The sequence below is a fragment of the Coenobita brevimanus genome, chromosome 80 (genome assembly GCF_032717465.1).
Source record: "Coenobita brevimanus isolate Jiangsu-jjx chromosome 80, ASM3271746v2, whole genome shotgun sequence".
NCBI lineage: Eukaryota > Metazoa > Arthropoda > Malacostraca > Decapoda > Coenobitidae > Coenobita > Coenobita brevimanus.
The window spans coordinates 26524813-26546326 of NC_137033.1; positions in this window are offsets into that span (position 1 = coordinate 26524813).

Below are 21514 nucleotides of genomic sequence, written 5' to 3' on the forward strand. Positions count from 1 at the left end.
ATAATAGGGAAAGTCCCGGGAATTGATGGAGTGTGTGGTGAAATGATGAAGCAAGGGGGAGAGATAGTAGTAGAATGGATATGGAGGATGTGCAGATTGGCCTGGGAGGAAGGTAGAGTCCCGGGGGATCGGAAGTCAGGTATAATTATTCCTCTGTACAAAAGAAAAAGTGGAAAAAGAAGTGTGTGGTAATCATAGGGAATTAACAGAGGAATTAGTTGGAGATGAACAGGGAGGTTTTAGGGAGGGAAAAAGTTGTGTAGATCAGATACTCGTTGTTAGGTCTTTAGTGGAAAAGTATCTATAGAAGGGCAAGAAGTTGTATGCAGCCTTCATGGATCTGGAGAAAGTGTATGACAGGGTGAATAGACATGGAATATGGAAAGTATTAAGAATATATGGTGTAAATGGAAGTAGCTGAATGCTGTGAAGAGTATGTTTGAGGGGACTAAGGCTGCAGTGCGTGTGGATAGTGAACTGAGTGAATTTCAATGTTGGACTGAAACAAGATGTGTCATGTCCCCGTGGTTGTTCAGTCTGTGTATGGATGGGGTTATAAATGAGGTACAAGGTAGGGCAGTGGATGTTGGAGCAGCCCTAATGAAAGAGGGCAGTGTTAGGAAACTTCCTGTACTCTTGTTTGCAGATAACACTGTATTGTTAAGTTAAGATGAAGGGGAACTGCAAGGCTTGGTGAATGAGTTTGGGAGAGTGTGCAAGAAACAGAATCTTCAGGTGAATGTATGGAAGAGTAAAGCTATGATCTTCGTGAGAATTGAAGCCATTGAATTTACCACATGGCTGGATGAGGAGGAAATGGAAAATGTGAGCCATTTAAGTACTTGAGTAGTGTGATGAGTAAGGATGGAAGTTTAGAGGATGAAGTGCTTGTACAACAGAGAAGAAAGGTTGCTGATGCTTTGAAAGCAGTGATAAGGAAGAGGGAAGTGAGCATGGAAGTATAAAAGTCGCTGCGTGACAGTATCGTGATACCAACCTTAACGTATGGAAGTGAAGCTTGGACGTTGGAGGGATGCAAGTCAAGGGTGAGAGCAGTCGAAATGAGTTTTCTGAGAGCATGTGAGGGTACGTGGAGAGACAGACAGACAAATCAGAAAGTGAAAGAGCGTTGTGGTGTGGATGTGGGTGTGATAGAAAGCGTTAGGAGAAATATCGCACATTGAGGTGGTTTGACCATGTGGAGAACAAGGGACTGGCGAGGAGAGTGTATGCGAGTGTTGTGGAGGGGGGGGGAGGGAGGGGGAGGCCGTGGATGAGATGGAGGGATGGAGAGGAGAGGTATATAAGAGAGGGTGTGTGTGTGAACTGGGAGCAGGACATTGAAAATGTGGGGGACAGGATGACATGGAGGCGATTTGTTTGTCTCCACCCCGTAAGGGATTGAGGCGTTTGGCAGTTTTAGATAGAAGTAAGTCCCTAACCTAAGTGCAGTTGACTGTTTTTACAAGATCTTCAGCACAGCCATCAATCACCTTGATAATGAAAAGATTGAGACTGGTCAAGGAAGTAGAATGGACAGCATGGAGGGTGACAAACATTGCACTGCTCACCAGTATGTCAAGCGGGGTAAGGATCTGGGGCCGTTCAATCTGGCGAACTCGGAGAATGATTTAGAAGACATGGGCTGGGCGTGAGTGTACGAATGGTCTCGAATCGCGGAGAACGAGGGGTTGGTGTAAGGACGGTCTGTCCTAATAGACTTTCCGAAGTGTTCAAAAATTATTGTCCTATGGTGCCTCTTTGTCTTTCCATAATATAACGCATTACAGATGTTGCACTGATATTTGTACACGGTAGACGACTGAAGATCCTTAGGAATCCGATCCTTGACTTGAAAGTAACTTTGCATCATTCGATTGGCCGTAAAAATTACTCTAATTGTGGTCTGAGGGTAAAATTCGAGCAGAAGGCTTCGAATTCTGTTACGGACGGAGTAGCTTTGTTTACCTGTAAATGTGATGGGAAAATATATGATGTCTGGGAACAGTTACTATCGGCTGATTAAATATTTTACGCAGAGCTTTGCCAGTGTATGTTTCTGTAACCTGTTTAGGAAAGCCATTCTGGGAAAGGATTTCTTTTAGTGATTCTGTTTTAGTATGTAGGATTAAATACGTAGAGGAAATGTGGTACACATGTGATGAAAGGGTCATGACCAGATTCCGTTTGTATTAATTAGGTATGAATGATGAAAACTTTGTGCCTAGACCTGTATATGTGGCCTTCCGTTAAACTGAGGTTGTAAAGGATTCACTATTTCGACTAATTCTGACATCCAAAAATGGAACGGTTTTCTATTTCTCTACCTCAAATGTGAATTTAATACTGCGATGTTTGCCATTAATGTGTTTCTAAAACAGGGGAATGTTTCAGGGACTTAAACATTAAAAAAACAGTCATCATATTGTCTGAAAAACGCATAAAGTTTAAAACTCTGAGGGCAGCCATTTACCCACTCTCGTTCATGGTGTGATTAAAACGCGTTGGCTAATGTTGGGCCGAGCGGTGATCCCATACCAACACTGTCCTTTTGGTAGCACTTACCATCAAACATAAATAGACAGTCACTGGCTGCTATGGTGAGTAATTCCTTCATGTGGGATTTGTTGAAACCATTAACGTGTGTCGAGGTATGATACAAGTTATTTACAGCATTATCCATAGTTTCTTTGAGTGGTGTGTTCGTAAAAAGGCTCATGATATCAAAATTGCTCATGATAGAATTATCATCGACAGTAAGTTCGCAGACTTCTTTGGCTAATGAGAATGTGTCTTTCACCTAATATTCTTTAGTAGTTAGAGGACCAAATAGGAAGCAGAAATCTGGATATATCATATTTATATGTACCGATGGCTGACAGAATACGACGTAAGGAGCAATAATTGTCCTTGCTGATTTTTGACAGGCCGTACTTAATTCCAGGACGAGATCTGGATACAGAGAGTTTTGGGCAAGTGTCTGCATCAGTGACCTTGTCTGATCTGCGTCTACTAAGTAAGTGATTTATTTATCTACAGCAGTAAAGCGCAAATGTCGCCATGTAGTTGTCGCCATGTCCTGTAAAGCGGTATCCATTTTTGAGAACCACTCCATTACCTTTTTATCTGGTCCAATAATGAGGAGGTTTGGGTCTCTAGAAGTGCCATTAACTCCTCCCGGATAAGCCTATTTTTATTTTCATGACACCTGGTAGAATAGTGAGATGAAAAACCAATGTGCCACAAAGAATTAGTGAAATAATTAGAATCTTTTGGTCCACTGTCATAGAGTCGATATCTAGATACTTGTCTGTACAACTTCTCATAACTGAGGAAGTGTTTAACGAGGTATAATTTGCCTGTCTTAATTACAGATTTCAACCTCCTAGCTAAAAAGGATTTTTCCAAGGTGGTAAGTGATCTACTGGAGAAATAACATTACTTTGTCGAGAAATATGCTGTCATCATCACTGAACCATAAGTTGTAGTGCTTTGACTTCTGAACAAACTCAGTACGGGAAATTGCTCTGGTATTCTTCCTCCCTAGTATGTTACGTAGATGACTAAAATCAAGGTATGACAGATGACCTACGTTGACTTTCAAAGCTAATATCTATTATATCTTACATGTATATTTCAAGGAAGTTTTAGATGTAAGTCCCTAACCTAAGTGCAGGTATGACCCAGATGACCTTCGTTGAAGGTCATCTGCCTTTGACAGCTTCGATATAATCGTAAGTTAATCTTTGGTCATACAATTTGAATTTAAGGAAACTGGGAGTCAAGTTCTAGTTGTGAAAACAATTTAGAAACTCAGATCACACTGTATCTTCCTTATCTTGTAGTCGACTCTTTCTGACTGCCTGTACAGCTTCAGCACCTGACATCTATATCGTTATGAAATAATTTCACAGCTACAGATAGGTTGCGGGGAAACATAATCGAATAATGAAAAGGAATACCAGGGCTTGAAAAAACAGCATCAACATGACTTTAAAAAAAAATCTTTTCCCAGAAAGGTTTTCCTAAATAGTTTACAAAAACATACACTGGCAAAGCTCTGCGTAAAATGTTTAATCAGCCGATAATAACTGTTCCCAGAGACATTATTTTCCATCACATTTACAGGCAAACAAAGCTACTCCGACAATAACAGAATTCGAAGCCTTCTGCGCGAATTTTACCCTCAAACCGCAATTATAGTAATTCTTACGGCCAAGCGATGATGCAAAGTTACTTTCATGCCGAGGATCGGATTTCTGACGATCTTCAGTCGCCTATCGTGTACAAATGTAAGTGAAACAGCTGTAATACGTTATATTATGGTAAGAGAAAGAGACACCTTAGGACGATAATTTTTTAACACTTCGGTAAGTCTGTTATAATAGGACGTCCTTACACCAACCCCTCGTTCTCGGCGATTCCAGACAATTTGCATACTCACACCCACTCCGTGTCTTCTAACTAATTCTCAGATGTCGCCAGTACCACTTCAGACATGGAGCTGTTAATATTGGAGTCAGTGCTGTCTTATCGGGGAACTTTGATGCATGGTTGTGAAGGGTCCAGACGTGTGTTTTGCTCTCTCCTATAGCATTTTTGGGCTGGCCCACTGGGATTAGTTTTTTTTTTTCCATAGGTTAGCTAGTTCTTATTTTCCTCCCTTTCCCATACAGAGCTATTGTGGGAATCTATATCTATTTACTGATATTGCCTTTGTATATTTGCCACTGGAGTGGTCCCTCCACTGATACCTCTGGGGTAATTGACACAGATGCAACCTCCCGACAATGGTTTGAGAGGGTAATCTCAGACTTTGGTGTTTATTCCGTGGTTATCTTGTCCCTTGCTCGTTTTTGTCTTTCTTCCCGCTTCCTCCTCGTGGGGGGCCGGGGGAGGTGGTTACTTTGGCGGACGCCGCTGCTGACGTCCCAGACTGACCGGCCCAAGATTCGTCCCCCCCTCGACATCCCTGTAAATAATGCATTGTTTGTCTTTCTTCATGCTGTTCGTTCCAGTGTTCTGGTTAGTCTTAATCCTTTCATTATTAAGAAGGTGATTGATGGCTGTGCTGGTGAAGTGGAACATGTAAAAAGAAAAAAAACTTGTTAATGGAGACCTCCTTGTAAAGGCTGTTAATTTCTCTCAGGTAAAGGACTTGTTAAAGCTGCGCAGGTTTCATTGCTATGGTGTCTAACCGGTTTCCATGAATTCCTGCAAGGGCGTTATCACTTGCAGGGTTGATTGATCGATTATTAAATATATTAAAAAGCTGGCGGCGCAACTACCAGGACCATATGCCGCCTGAGAGGGAAGTTAGTCCAGGTAAAAGAAACGAAAAAAAAAAAAATCACACAAAACAAAGTTAATATTCTTTGTAGAAATAAGATACTTAAAATGACAACAACAAAAATTATTAAATATCAGTTACCTGTAAAAGTGGTAGGAAGCCTGCCTTCTGAAGAAAACTAAAAACATCAGTAAAATTGCTGTAGGTTCCTCCAAGCATCGAGGACAGACAGTGGGCACCATCCACCCCCTTATACCAATGAAGGAATGTCTGACGTAGGTTCCCCAGACATGGACACCCGACCAGCAAGTGACGGACAGTAAGGGGAACAAGGCAATCATCACAATACAGCTCAGTCCCACCACACATCAGGAACCCATGCGTAAGCTGTGAGTGACCAATCTGAACACAATACGGCTGAGTTCCACCACACATCAGGAACCCATGCGTAAGCCATGAGTGTCCAGTGCGAAGTCGGGCAAGAGCTACCTCCAAATGCCGAGGCATGGACCACACAGAAAAATCACAACCACACTGAAAAATCTCTTTTAACTTATGAGCAACACCATCCCATTGTCTCTGCCAACATGTGTAAATCACGTACATCAAGGAATGTGTTGTATCGGAAGCGGGAGGCGGGTAGTTGGTAGGTGGCAGTCCAGGAGAAGCAGCTTTAGCTAATGTATGCAACCTCTCTTTGCCCTCCACACCAACATGCATGGGAACCCAACAGAAGTCTACACGACGGCCAAGGGGAAAAAGCCTCTCTAAAATTGACAAAAACCACCTGATGTGATGAATTAAAAGATTCCAGTGCAGGTAGAGCACTGTGGGAGTTACTAAAAATCACAATAATAGATTGGAGGAGATTAAAAATGATTTGTAGAGCATTTAAAATCGCAGTCAATTCTGCCGTATATACTGAATCAACACCAGGAAGGCTACCACCCTGACTGAAGGAAAGGAAGACGATACCAAAACATACTTTATTATCAGTCTTAGATCTTTCAGTATATAGAGGGACAAAGCCCTCATGAGTTGAGGCATGTTCAAAAGAGAGAGAGAGAGAGAGAGAGACCTGATAGGGAAGTGAGCTATTTTTACCAACAACGGACCTACAAAATGTCACACGAGGGAGTAGCCCACCCTCGGGACCTTTGCAAGAGGAGGAGGGTCTGAAGGTCAGCATCCCAAGAGATATGAGCCAAAACTCCCGGAAGACTCAAAGCTTTAGTACAAACTGCCCTAATAGTATGAATATGTATAACCCAAGTTAGTTGTCTATCAAATATAAGTCCCAGAAACCGTATCTCTTCCACACAGGATATTCACCGACCATAGAGATACAAGTCAGGGGCTGGGTGAACCCCCTGAAGATGACAAAAATACATAGCCACTGTCTTTGTTAAAGAAAAACGGAAGCCATGAGACTCAACCCACTCAGAAATTTTATTAAGAGCCAGCTGCAACTTCCTCTCTGATCAGAGACATTCTAGATGCAGTAACGGAAACTGAGAGGTCATCTACATATAGTGAGCCTCGTACACCATCAGGAATTACACTGATTACACCGTTGATGGCCACAGCAAAGAAGGTAACACTATGGATGCTCCCCTGTGGTACCCCATCATCTAGTGCACAGGCATTAGAAAGCACTCCTCCCACTCGGACCCTTAAAGAAGACCGTAACATGGTGTTGGTTAGTGGAGAAAGCTTCACAGACAGATGGTTCCAAGGACAATAGGGGATCAGATTGACTGACTGATTGATTGATTGAAAATAATTAAAATCTGGCGGCACAACTGCCAGGCTCATATGCCGTCGGACAACAAAGTAAAAGATGCAGCAAAGTAAAAAGTGCATATTCAAAATAAACTTAATATCTGTTAGTAGGAATAAAACACTGAAAATAATAGAAGAATAATTTTTAAAATATCAATTACTTATAAATATGGAAGGAGGCCCGCCTCCTGAATAAAACTAAACACCAGTAAAATCGCTAGAGGCACCACCAAGAATCGAAGTCAAACAGTGGGCACCATCTGCCCCCTTTTGCCTATGGAGGAATCTCTGACGTAAGTCCCCCAGACTCGGACACTCGACCAGCAAGTGACTGACAGTGATCACAAGGCAGTCATCACAGTACGGTTGAGTCTCACCACCCATGAGGAACCCATGTGTAAGCCGAGAGTGCCCAATGCGAAGCCTAGCAAGAGCCACCTCCAATCACTGAGACATGGAGGGAAGAACTCTTGGCACAACCACTCTCTGAAAGATTTCTTTTAGTTTATTATGAGCAACACCATCCCAGTTTCTCTGCCAACACGTACGAACTGCGTACCGTAAGTAAGTTGTTACATTGGAAGCAGGAAGCAGGTAGTCGGTTGGGGGCTGTTGAGAAGACGCAGCTTTAGCTAAAGTATCTGCCCTCTCATTGCCCAGCACGCCAACATGTGCGGGAACTCAACAGAAGTTCACATGGCGGCCGTGACGGCCAAGAAGAAAAAGCCACTCTAAAATTGATAAAACCAATGGATGGGATGCATTAAAAGGCTCCAGTGAAGACAGAGCACTACGTGAGTCACTAAAAACACAAAAACGGATTGGAGGAGAGTAAAAATGATTTTAAGAGCATATAAAATTGCAGTCAGTTCTGCCGTACACACTGAAGTAATGCCAGGAAGGCTACCGCCCCTACTAAAGGAAGGGAAGACAACACCAAATCCTACTTCAGTATCAGTCTTAGATCCGGCAATATAGACGGGGACAGAACCCTCATGAATGGAGGCATGTTATGAAAGGAGAGAGAGGGACACCTGAGAGGGAAGTTAGTCCTTTTTTTCAACAACGATGGAGTAGCCAAGAACCCACCCTTGGGATACGATGTGGACAACTTGCCAGTCCTGGGACAGAGAGGGCTAACATAACAGACCGGACCCTGTAACCAAATGGCTTAGGGAAATTAGGACGGGTGTCACAAACAGAAGAATGGGAATCGTGGGAGACGATGGCACAAGAAATTGAGTCTGGAATGCGGTGAAGACGATACCAACACCTCATCATTAGCAACTGGCGCTGCAAATCCAAGGGGAGTACACCAGCATCCACTGACAAACTTGAAATCAGGGATGATCTGAATGCCCCGGTTGCCAGACGTACACCAGCATGATGCACAGAATTTAACAACCAGAGATGGGCATCTGTTGCAGAAGAGTAGACCTCACATCCACATTCAAGTTTAGGAAGAATAAGAGACCTATGCAAGAGGAGCAGGGTCTGATGGTCAGCACCGCGAGAGGTATGAGCTAAAACCTTCAAAAGACTCAAAGCTTTAAGACAAGCCACCATAACAGAATGAATATGAGAAACCCAGGTGAGTTGTCTATCAAACAAAAGACCAGAAACCACGTCTCTTCCACACAGGATACTCACTGACCATAGAGATACAAGTCAGGGTCTGGATGAACCCCTCGAAGACAACAAAAATGCTTAGCCAATGTCTTTGTTAAAGAAAAATGGAAACCACGAGACTCTGCCCAGTCAGAAATTCTATTAAGAGCAAGCTGCAACTTCCTCTCCATCAGAGACATTCTAGAGGCGGTGAAGAAAATTGAGAGGTCATTGACATATAGTGATCCTCATACACCGTCAGGAAGTACACTGATTACACTGTTAATGGCTACAGCAAACAGAGTAACACTTAGGATGCTCCCTTGTGGTACTCCATCTTCTAGTTCACAGGCAATTAGGAAGCACTCCTCCCACTCTGACCCTAAAAAAAAACGGTGAGATAAAAACTGTCGGATAAAAATAGGCAAGAACCCACAAAGATCAAACTCATCAAGAGAAAGTAAAATGCCATGACGCCAAGCAGTGTCATATGCCTTCTCCAGATCAAAGAAAACAGTTACCTGATGTTGGTTAGTGGAGAAAGCCTCACAGACAGAAAATTCCAAGGACAGCAATGCATCAGAGGTAGATCGCATTTTTCGAAATCCATACTGGGCAGGGGATAAGTCACCTATTTCCAATAACCACACAAGCCTAATATTGACCATCTTTTCCAGAAATTTACATATACATGACGTTAGAATAATAGGCCGATAATTCGTTGCCTGTAGGTGGTCCTTACCTGGTTTGGGGATGGGGATAACCACAGCAACACCCCAACTAGCCGGAAACTCCCCAGAACACCAGATCTTATTATACAGTGAAAGCAAAAACAAAAGGGACTCATCTGACAGATGATGCAGAAAGGCATAAGGAATAACATCATAACCAGGAGAGGAATCATGGCACTGCGACAGAGCGGCCTGGAGTTCAGAAATTGAAAATGGAACATTGTAAGGCTCTTTCCCGGCAGAGGCAAAACTGAGACCACGAGACTCTAGGAGCCTAAGGTGGCAAGCCAAAGGCGTATCTGCATTCTTCTGTGACACACTGGGAAAATGATCAACCAGCAACTCTGCAACAGCAAAAGGATCAGCCACAGTTCCACTTGCTGCAGATAAAACGAGAGGAGATGGAACAGTAAATTTCCCTGAAATTTTCCTTACCAGGTTCCACACCTCGGTGATAGAAGTCCTCGAATTGATGGAGGAAACATAACCCTTCCAGGATGAACGTCTGACCTTCTTTAAAACCCGCCTCATATGAGCTCATGCCCTCCGATACGCCACCAAATACTGAGGATCCCCATGGTGATGACGAAGTCGAGAGACGGCGACTCTTTTGGCTCTCAGTGCAGAACTGCACTCAGGGTTCCACCAAGGAACCGGACGTTTAGGAAACTAACCCTTCGTTTTTGGAATAGATAATGGGGCTGCTTAGTGCAATATGTTATTGAAATATAACACTGCCTCAGTAAGACAGCCAAATTCATTGACAGAAAGGGAAATGGAACTTAATTCCCTGAAACGTGGCCAGTCAGCCTTATCCAGAAGCCAGCAAGGAAGACGTGGCTGAGGTCCATCTGCACTAGCAGTTAAGAGTAATGGAAAATGGTCACTGCCATATAGGTCTGGCAACACATCCCAGTTAAAATCTAAAACAGCATCAGCTGAACATAAAGACAAATCAGTGGCAGTAAATGTTCCAGTCTGGCTATGGAAATAAGTCATTTTATTGGAGTTTAAAATGCCCAACACCTCATCTTCCACTACAGAGGCCAGCATTACACCCCGAGGGTTGGCCTCACTCTTAATCCATAGTCGATGATAACCCTTCATATCTCCTAGTAATAGAAAGAGAGAAGGAAGGCCATGAATAAGGCATTACAGATCCGCCCTTTCAACAGTAGCACTGGGAGGAAGATAAAGACTGCAAACTGTATACTGCCGACGTAAAAACATCCGGACAGCAACTGCCTGTAGGGGACCAGAAATATCCAGATGACTATGTGGAATATCCTGGCAGAGGAAGATAGCAGTCCCTCCATGACGACCTTGGCCCAGCACAGGGTCAGAATATAAAGCATTGTAGCCAGAAGGACCGGGAGGAACAGCATCACCAACTCTCCTGGATACACATGCATAAAGGAGTAAATTGAGAAACTAGATGACACAGTTCCTCATACCTAACACGTAAACCTCAACAATTCCACTGGATGATAGAACCCAGAGTGGAAGGGAAATTGTTGATTAAATCCGGGACTGTACACCTACTGACATATAAGCGGGTGTGGAATGATGCTTAGGAAGGCCCTTGGAAGAAGAATGCCCAGCACCAGGAACCCGCACCCTATGTCTAACATCCATGGGCAAACTTGAGGAAGAGGAGGAGGAAAGTTTTACAACACTCTTCCTCTGAGGTGGAATAACATTCGGCTTGAAAAGTGGCTTGGAGGCCGCCTTAGGCGATGTGGGACAGCCAGTGCCACTATTAGAAGCCCCAGAAGTGGAAAGAGTGTCAACAGGATTAGAACCCTGTGAGGATGACTTTGTATTTTTCAGAACTGAAGCACCAACGGTTTCTCCAACACCATCCCCAGGTGGGGACATGACCACAGGTGAACCAACAGTTGCATCTTCCACCTGGCTAGACCCCTCAACCTCTGAGGCAGAGGGAACAAGAGAGAGGTCGATACAAGGTTCAACAACAGAGACCTTAGGTGGCTGATCGCCAGGCTCTGAGAACTCTGACGAGTTACAGTGACGTTTACTGGGTACAGAAGTAGTCTCGTGCATACTGGACAAGGTAGGATGAGTTACATCAACGTGTACATCAGCCACCACCACAGAAGTGCACAAACCATCAGCCTCCCAAGTGGATTTGGCTCTCTCTTGTATTTTGTTTTTCTCTTGGGAGGAACAGTTTTGCAGGCTCGTTGCCTTTGGTTCCTTCTTCCTCACATAAAAAAAAAAAAAAGGTAGAAACAATTGGAGCAGTGGGTGGGCGAGGAACATTCTCACATATATTAGTAATTCCAGGGGTAATATCCGTCAAATCAGTAGTTGAGGAAGTGGTCACTGTAAAGGGTCATGGCAACTTCTGGGTCACAATATGATGTACAAGCACCCCAGAAAGGACAGAAGCATAAGTAACCCCAGGCTGAAAGAAGAGAGTCTGGGCCCTCCACTTTGCTTCTGGAAAGGAAACCTTCTCACATGTGCAAATGCTCAAAACCTCCTTTTCAAGGCAGTAGCGAGGACAGTTTTTAGAAGATACAGGATGAGGACCCCCACAATGATAGCATTTAAGGGGTCCTGGACAGTCACTGGTATGACTCGATTCGCCACAGGAAATACAGACACCAGGAAGGCCAGACAACGCATGCTGACAAGATTTGCTAACATGTCCATACCCCTGACATTGGAAACACCACTTTGGGTTCAGAATATAAGGCTTCACACAAAGAGAGAGCCAAGCATGTTTCACGGAAGCAGGCAACATTAAGCAGTCAAAAGTCAGAAACAGCATCGGAATTAGGGTCAGAACACCATCGATCTTCTTCTGTACCCGGTCAACCTTTATAACACCATAAGAGCATAATTCTTCCAGTGACCGTGATTCAGGGTATCGCAGGAGGTCCCGGAAATAAATGACCCCCTTACACTGGTTAAAAGTGACATGAGGTGTACAGGATACACTGTGACTGGAAATGGAAGTCACAGTCTGGAGACCTGAAATCTCTTCTGGGAAGAAAACCTTTATTAGGAGGCTACCATCCCCTTGGGTGGATATCATTGGTTCACGACCACAGGCGGACACAATGGCACGGTACAGATTGAAGATGTCGATATGGAGCACTGAGACACCTGCAGAGGATTTCAGCACTAGATACTTCCTAAAATTTTCTTTTACTGCATCTTCTGGGCCGAACCTCGGAGCCAAACCAACCCAACGGGACCTCCCCCCAGTCCCAGTTGAATGCTGGGGCAGAGGAAGGAAGTCCCCAGGGGCCTGAAAAGGCTCCAAAGTGACAATAAGGGGCACAGAGTCTGAGAAATGGCCAGGGACAGATCCATCGTCGTCAACAGTTTTATATAATGGTGCCATGTGATATAACGAAAAACTTCATTCCCCCACCCCTCCACCCACCATGGAACCCAACAAGGGGAGGTCGTATGCCAGGGACAACACCACTGGCGACCCCAGAGGTAGTGGGAGAGTATATGCGGGTAACCACCAGGGGACCTGGGCAAGGGTGACTCCAGGAGGATAGGAGCCACCAGGCCCCCCAGTGCCCACTTGACCCTAGCCAACGCATGACCAGCCGATTGACGTGGTTAGGCCCAACCAGGGCGCCCATCTAGCGAGAATAAGGGACCAAAGAGGTGTATTGCTAGCTACAGGGTGCATCGTGCAGTATTGCTCAACCCCCAGGATTCCCGTCTCCCAGTATTACGGGACACCATGCACGGCAAATAGATGGGGAGGCAACAGTCCCGCCCTAGATGCCAATGGGCAGGGACTAACATCACCAGCCCGCCTCCTCCACCAGTGATGTAGGCGGTGCTTGATCCACATGGCCAACAAATGCCAAACCCTACAAAGGTGGGCTTCCCTCCAAAGTAGGTGGCATTGCCAACCACGCTTCAAGCCCTGCCACCACGTCAAGGTGACCCCCTGCAGCGGGGATAGGGCATCAGAGGTAGATCACATTTTATGAAGACCACACTGTACAGGGGATAAGAAGTCATCTGTCTCCAAAAGCCACACAAGCCTAACATTGACCACCTTTTCCAAGACCTTACACACACAAGAAATAAAAGAAATTAGCTAACTTCGTTGCCTGTAGGTGTTCCTTACCTGGCTTGGGGTTGGGGTACACCCTAACAAGCTGGAAACTCACCAGTATACCAGATCTTATTTAATAATGACAGGAAAAACGAAAGGGACCCATCAGACAGACGATATAACAAGCCATAAGGGATATTATCACAACCAGGAGAGGAATCATGACACTGCGACAGAGCTGCCTGGAGTTCAGAAATAGAACTGGGGACGTTATATGACTCTCCCAGAAGAGGCAAAACAGAGACCATGAGACTCTAGGCGCCGATGGTGGCAAGCCGAAGACGAATATGTATCCTTCTGTGACACACTGGCAAAATGATCAACAAGCAACTGCAACTGTAGAAGGATCAGCCATGGTTCCACCTGCTGCAGATAAAACAGGAGGGAGAATAATATTAAATTTTCCTGAAATTTTCCTTACCCGGTTCCACACCTCAACAAGGGAAGTCCTCGAATTGATAGAGGAAACATAACCCTATAAGCATGAAAGCCTGGCCTCTTTTAAAACCCACCTTATATGAGCTGGTGTCCTATGATAAGCCACCAAATACTGAGGATCCCCAAGGTGGTGATGAAGTCGAGAGAAGGCAACTAGTTTGGCTCCCACTGCAGAACTGCACTCAGAGTTCCACCAAAGAATTGGACGTTTAAGAAATCGACCCCTTGTTCTTGGAACAGATAATAGGGCAGCTGAGTGCAACTCATCACTGAAATAAGACACCACCTCGGTAAGACAGCCAAACTCAATGAGAGAAAAGGCAATGGAACTTAACTGCATGAAAAGTGATCAGTCAGCCTTATCCAGAAGCCAGTAAGAAAGACGAGGCTGAGATCCACCTTCAATACCAGTTAAGAGTAGTAATCCCTCTACTATCCAATGTAATAGAGCCAAAGGCACGTCCAGAAAGTGGTCCTGTCCGGATAGGGGGCCCCAGCCTCCTGGACTTGTACTGAAGGACCCTAACCCAGCCTAACTTTGAAAGCCACCTAAAAAACTCCCTACTGGACATGCATAGCACCTATTTAAATCTATTTAACCCGTCACGTCCCGAGGTTTTCCGCACCTCCGACATCCCCCAATCCCAGGGTATTTTCGAAAAATTTTTTTTGGCTAAAACCTCCGCTTTTGGTGAGAAACATCGAAAATTCATAGAGAAATCACTCACCTGAGGTTTAAAATACTCAATCCAGGTAGGAGTACTGTAACTTGCAATACTTTGGTAATAGAAACTCCGTGTACAAACAGCTAGATAAGGAGTTTATTACAAGCTCACAGTAAAATAGTCTGCCCGTGTCGGCTGTCTGCTAAGAACTGATGCAATAACGCCGTCTTCAGGCGTGGGAAAGGGTGCTGACCTAGCAAGATTAGTGGGGGCATGTATGCATTGGGGGGGGACATATATACATCGGGGGTAGACATATTGTGGAGGGGGTGCACTACTCCCCCGGGTAGCTGAGACGGTGTCTCCTGACACCGGGAGTTAAAAGGTGTTTGATTATAGTAGTAAGGCAGGACCAGGGAGGTTTGTACAAGGGATAAGTATGATACAGGGGCAGTAGGGGAGACATGGCCATGTTGAGGGGAGGGAATTAGAAGGATATATACATATAAGATATACAAGGAATAATAGGTACAAATCCAGTAAGGGTCGAAGGGATATATAAACATTATGGGAAGTACACAATAATAATAATAGTGTAGGATACACTGTCACTCAATAATGCATGAAAGAAATACCATCATTTTCTAGTAGGCAGAGTGCTGTTCACAGTCTGGTAAAATGTTAGATGGCAATGGTAGTCACGGAATGCGAGGGCACTAAGTACGGGGAGTTTCTACGTCGTGTGTAGGGTGTACTATGCCGGTAGCGACTCTGATTTCCTGGAGTCGACGTTCCATTTTTCTGACACAACAATGCACTGCACAGATGATGAGTAGAAAACCTATGAAAGCGATAACCACAGGGGGAAACACAACTGTTGGATGAACCCATGAACGGCTGAAGGCCAGAGAAAATTGATCCATAATGAAATCACTGTCATTGAGAAAGGTGAGCATGCGCAAGTGAGGGGAGGTGATGGTAAGGTTGGCAGATGGTAGGGTTGAAGGCATGTCGATTGGTTGAAAGATGTCATAGGAGTGTTGACGAACAGCTTGGTGATAGCGAGTGTCGTAAGTGATGACGAACTCTGATTTGACGGTACAATAGTCAGGGGCTTTGTAGAGACCACTAGCGGGGACGGAGCGAACGGAAGAACCAGGACACATGATTGTGACAGAGATGGGAACAGCAAAGAAGAAATAATGGACATGGTTGAGGTGAGCATGGTGGACCGGGAGGTCAGGAGCTGGGACAAAAGAACAGGCCGAGTAGATGGAATGGTTGCGAACTAAAGCAGACTCACAGGGTGTGGCACTGCTAGGGAAGATAGCGAAAAGGTGGGCAGCACAGAGACGAGAGGTCGGAGTAAGGGAGGAACATTGCTGGAGGTCTGTGGAAGAAAGGAAGGCAACGGAAAGATGATCATGGGAGAGGAGGAAATATTCTGAAGGAACAGATACCTGTAACAAGGAGTTGTTGAGGCGGAAAGGGAAGGGAATGATGTGGAAAAGGTTAAAGGTTATGGCAGAACAGAGAGGAATATGGACGACGACGTATGTGGTGAGAAGAGTGGCCTCGAGAACAGGATAATAATATTCAAGGGAGGAGTAAGGGAGGACTGGGGAGAGACCGAAGGTGGAGTGAGCCCATTCCAGGACAGAACGGAGAGCTGAGACAGGTACTAAGTCGGCAGTGACACGTCCATTGGTAGCATCGACCAGGATACGAACCAAGGTAGAGACTTGAAACAGGAGAGACTCAACGGCCAGTTGGAGATTATCCATGTTGAGTTTGAGGTAGAAGAACTGAGAGATAACGCTGAGATCTGAAAGGTGGCGTTGTAAGATATTGGTGAAATTGTTTAGAGTGGAAGGGACTTCATTGAGTTGGGTTGTGAGCTTCTGTAACATAGTGTGTTGGATTTTAATGACTCGGCGTTGTGATTCTAGGGCTGAAGCTAAATGAGTGAGATCAGATTTGAAGCCAGAAATGTCACGGGCTGTAGCAACGCCAAACAAGCCACTCAGAATCTCAGCGCCGAAGTCGAAGAGACCTCGTTTCACACGAGAATGACCCACGGGTGTCTGAATGGAAAATGTGTCATTGAGCTCAGTGAATCTGTTACTTATGTATTGCAATTGCCAGGAGAGTGGGAGGAAAAGGTTATAGAGATAGTCATTCGGGTTGTGTGTCCCCATGAGGGCCGTGAGATGGTTCCTGATTCCGTGGAGCTGGTGCGCGCAGGCAGGTAGGGCAATGGCTACGTCGGCCAGGGGCGCAAGATCGTAGCGCAAAGAGGCGATGTCGTTGATAAGCATTACCTCGCCTCATGAGCCGACCAAGGCCCCGGGACGTACTCCACCATCGTCCTGACCTGACCCAGACCCCAGGAGGGTCAGCACTGCCAGCAGGGAAATCGCTAACATCGTACCTAGAAAATCAGGGTAGAGTTAATGGGGGAGGTCGTGAAGAGGTTGATGGGCAGAGCGCAGTTTGGACCGATATTGATTGATTGATGAATGAGCTGGTGGAGATGGAGAGGAAGGAGACGGAGGGATAGGTGGAGACAAGGTAGACTGAGGAATGGGAGGAGGGGAAGAGGGGGCAGGAGGTTGTGGGAGTGACTCTTCCAACACGAGGCCACGGGGTGCTCGCTTTAAGTCATCAACGTGGACCCATCTGGTGTCCCTAGTGGACAGGTCCTGGAGGTGAAAAATGTTGCCTTGTCGAGTGAGGACGCGGTGGGGCCCTGTAAATTTGTCATCCAACTTATAGGAACGCGTATGGGAATGGGCAAAGACAAGATCGCCTACATTGATAGTGATAGGAGAGGCGGACTTATGTTGGCGCTGCAGCATGTCCTCCTGAGAGGAAGCCAAAGTGGATTGGACATACTGGTGGATTGTCTGGAAGTTGGCCAATTTTAGTTTAACATAATCATCCATGTTGTAGATGGGTTCTGGCTTTGAGGATAAGAGAGAGTATGGGAGGTCCTTGTCAAAACCAAAGAGGACGAAGAAGGGAGATTCAGCAATGGATGCATTGATGGAACTATTGATGGAAGATGCCACTTGGGGAATCCAGTCATCCCAGGACGAACTATGGGAGCCTAGATGTCTGAGGCACTAAGATTTTTCGGTTGCGGCGTTCTACAAGGCCATTGGAAGCCGGATGGTTAGGCACGACATTGCACTTACTGATATGAAAGTGGCGACAGATCTCATCGAGAAGGCTATTGTTGAACTCTGTACCGTTGGCAGTAAGAATGGTATGAGGGGTACTGAACGGGCAAATTACGTGATCTACAAGGGCACGTGCAACGCTCTTCGCGGTCTTGTCGGAGAGGGGTACGAGGACACAGTAGCGGGAGAAGTGGTCGACCGCTACGAACAAGTACTCAGCGCCAGATTCTGTGAGAGGGAGTTTTAAAAGATCGATTGAGACAGTTTCCCATGGTTGTGACGGGATTGGGTATTGTAAGAGAGGTGCTGGTAAGCCGGTTGATCCTTTGTGGCAGTGGCAGGAGAGGCAAGAGTCACAGTGGGCATTGATATCGCGGCGCATGGGTGGCCAATAGTATTTGAGACGTGCTTGGCGCAAGCATCGGTCTTTACCTGGATGGGAAGCTTGAGGAGTATTATGAACAATATGAAGAATCTTTGGTATCGGGGCAGTGGGGACAACAAGTTGGCGTACTTTGCGATTGGGCATATCTTTGCCTGTTAGCAGTGTTTTCCTGTACAAGAGATCATTGTCTAGCATGAACTCATCAAGTGATACTGGCAGAGTAGGTAAGGTCGAGGCATCGCCAGATTCTAGGAAATAAATGACTTTGGACCACATGGGGTCTTGGCGCTGAAAGTTTCGAACAACTTCTGACGTTAGTGTAGTATTTTCAGTTACTTCAGGCTGCAGTGATGTTATAGCTGCTGCTACGTGACGTGAGAGTGCGTCTGCGACAACATTCAACTTGCCTGGTACATATTGAAAAGTGGGATTAAAGTCCTGGATGATGACAGACCATCTAGCTAGTCTACCTGTTAGGTTGCGATTCTTGAACAAATCACATAGTGGAAGGTGGTCTGTTTGGATATGCACTGGATAACCATAGACTATATCTCTGAAATGTTTCAAGGACCAGATTACCGCTAGCGCTTCGAGATCTGTGACACTGTAGTTACGTTCAGCGGTTGTAAGAGTGCGACTAGCATACGCTATGATGCGCTTCCTTGATGCTTCATCGAGTTGCGTCAAAACGCCACCAAGTCCAGTGCCTGAGGCGTCTGTGCAGAGAAGGAAGAGTGTGGTATAATCAGGGAACGCTAGAACAGGGGCATTTACAAGAGCTGTCTTTAGCTTTTGGAAAGCCTGTGACTGGTCGTTAGTCCAAACAAAGGGCACATTCTGCTTGAGTAAGTGGGTCAGAGGAGCGGTGATCTGCGCATAATTCCGGATGTAGCGACGATAATAGCCACTGAGGCCCAGGAAACTTCGTACAGCGTCGGTAGTGGTAGGTTCTGGGAAGTTAATGATTGCCTTAGTTTTATCCTCATTAGTATGAATGCCTTGTGCATCTACGACATGGCCTAGGAATTTGATTTTCTTTCGCAGGAAGTCACATTTACTGAGATTGATTTTCAGGCCTGCGAGCTGGAGGCGTTCAAAGACTTGCTGGAGTTTGGTAAAATGATCAGGGATGGATTTACTCACAACAATGATATCATCTAGGTAAGCAAAAAGAGAGTGTCCCATCATACCACTGAAGACTGAATGGATAAGTCGCATGAACATGGAGGGAGCATTTCTCAGACCAAAAGGGAGTCTCTAAAACGGAAAATGTCCGGAAGGAGTGCTAAAGGCTGTGACTGGGCGAGAGGACTCTTCCATTTCGACCTGCCAGTACCCGCTGAGGAGGTCTAAAGATGAAAAGACTACGTTATTGTCACCAAGGGATTCTAGCAAATCCGTGAGGACAGGTAACGGGAAACGGTCTGGAACGGTGACAGAATTGACCTTACGATAGTCGATTACTGGTCTAAAGTTGCCGTCCTTCTTTGGTACTAAGAAAAGTGGGCTATTCCATGGACTGACGGAGGGTTCAATAATGTCCTGGTCTAACATGTTCTGTACCATTTGATCTGTTTGCTTTCTCTGGCTGTGAGGCAATCGATACGCTGGTATGTAAATCGGCTGAGTTCCTGGGAGTAGTTCAATCGTATGTTTGACAAGGTCTGTTCTACCCATCGGCTCACCGGGTAAGGCAACCACGTTTCTGTACGAGGTCAGAAGGTCGAGGAGTTGAGGCGTATGTTCTGGGAAATCTGTGCAAGTGAGATGTGAGAGCATATCGGGTGAATGCGTCGGCGCAGATCCCGTAGAGTTAATAATACATACACCGATTGGCATATCATCAGTCTGAATAGTAGGAATTGAGGAATCCTGGCACATCTTTATGGCCGCTGGGTATACTAGGAAGTCTCCAATCTTTACACCACTTTTAAGTTTTAGTGGAGCATTTGTGACACTGAGCAAGTACAGGTAGCATAAACTGTCCTCTAAGACTGTACACCACGCTGACTCATAAGTCAAGCCATTCACACAACACATCTCAGGTAGGGTTAGTACATCCACTCCTTCTTTCGCACCGGCAACACAAACAGAGACTTTGGTGAACTCATGCGGTAACAAAATTGTGCACGTATTCGTTACTGCACATTTCGTCTCTGCGTGTTGGAGAAGATCATTCAGACTGTGTGAGGTAGGTAACTGAGACATGTCTGAGTCAGCGATAGTGTTGTCGGGAGAGGATGTAAGAGCCATGTTCGAGGGCTGAGATGATGTATCAGGGGACATCGAGGAATTTATGTCCTTGCTCGCAGTCAGTAAAGAAATGATCTCTGTATTCTCAGATGATGATAGTGGTGGTTTGGGCTGGGTTGGACTTTTTGGTAGTGATAGGGACAGAGGTAATTGAAGGACTGATTTGATCGTAAGAACAGGACGGGGACATTCCATAGTGTAAACTGGGAATCCAGAAATGTCTATACTACCACAAGCAGGTAATAATGCAATGGAATGTTGTGCCATGGTGAAGAAACCAATAAGGGCATCTGGGGGATACTGCAAGTCATTAGTGACATGAAATTCAATGAGGATAGGGGGCAAAGCTCTGTGGAGTTTGACTTCAAGGGTGACTCTTCCCTTAACCTTAAACTCTGAGCCGTTAACACCACATAGGCGAATGTCTGGTGGTTCTAGGAAACTGACGTGGTTGTGATGTCGATGAATAATTTGTAAGGAATTTTCGGAGATGAGATATACTATAGATCCTGTGTCCAAGAAGAATGACGTTGGTATGTCATGACTGCTTCCGAGAATGACTAAACCCGAGGATGTTATGGGACCTACATGGCGGATGGGGAGTTGGGTTTCTGGTTCTACGTGATATTGGTCCGATACGGGCGCGGCGCTTCCCCCGACTGTGGGCGGTTGAGGTAGCGACATTCCTCAGTGGTGTGAGTCGTGCTTGATTTGTGGTATTTGCAGTGTGGACGACGTGAGTGGGAAGGCGTACACTGTCTGGTTTGGGAGTGAGGACGTCTGTATGTACGGTCGCAACTGGATGCTCGATGTCCAGGATGACCACAGTACCAGCAAAGAATCGAAGATTGTCTGTTTCGTCGGGCGCTAGATTGATCACGGCCTGCGGTAGGAGAGCGATGTGTGGCAGGTCTGCCGCGTGTGGTGGGACGGGAGCGAGATTGGTCTAGGGTAGTGGAGGTGTGACAGACTGAGGAGGCCAAGGGTTGGGTGGTGCCCTGACGCGTGTAGTTCGATCCTGTTCTTTCATGAATGGCTTTAGTGACCTGAATAATTTTATCCC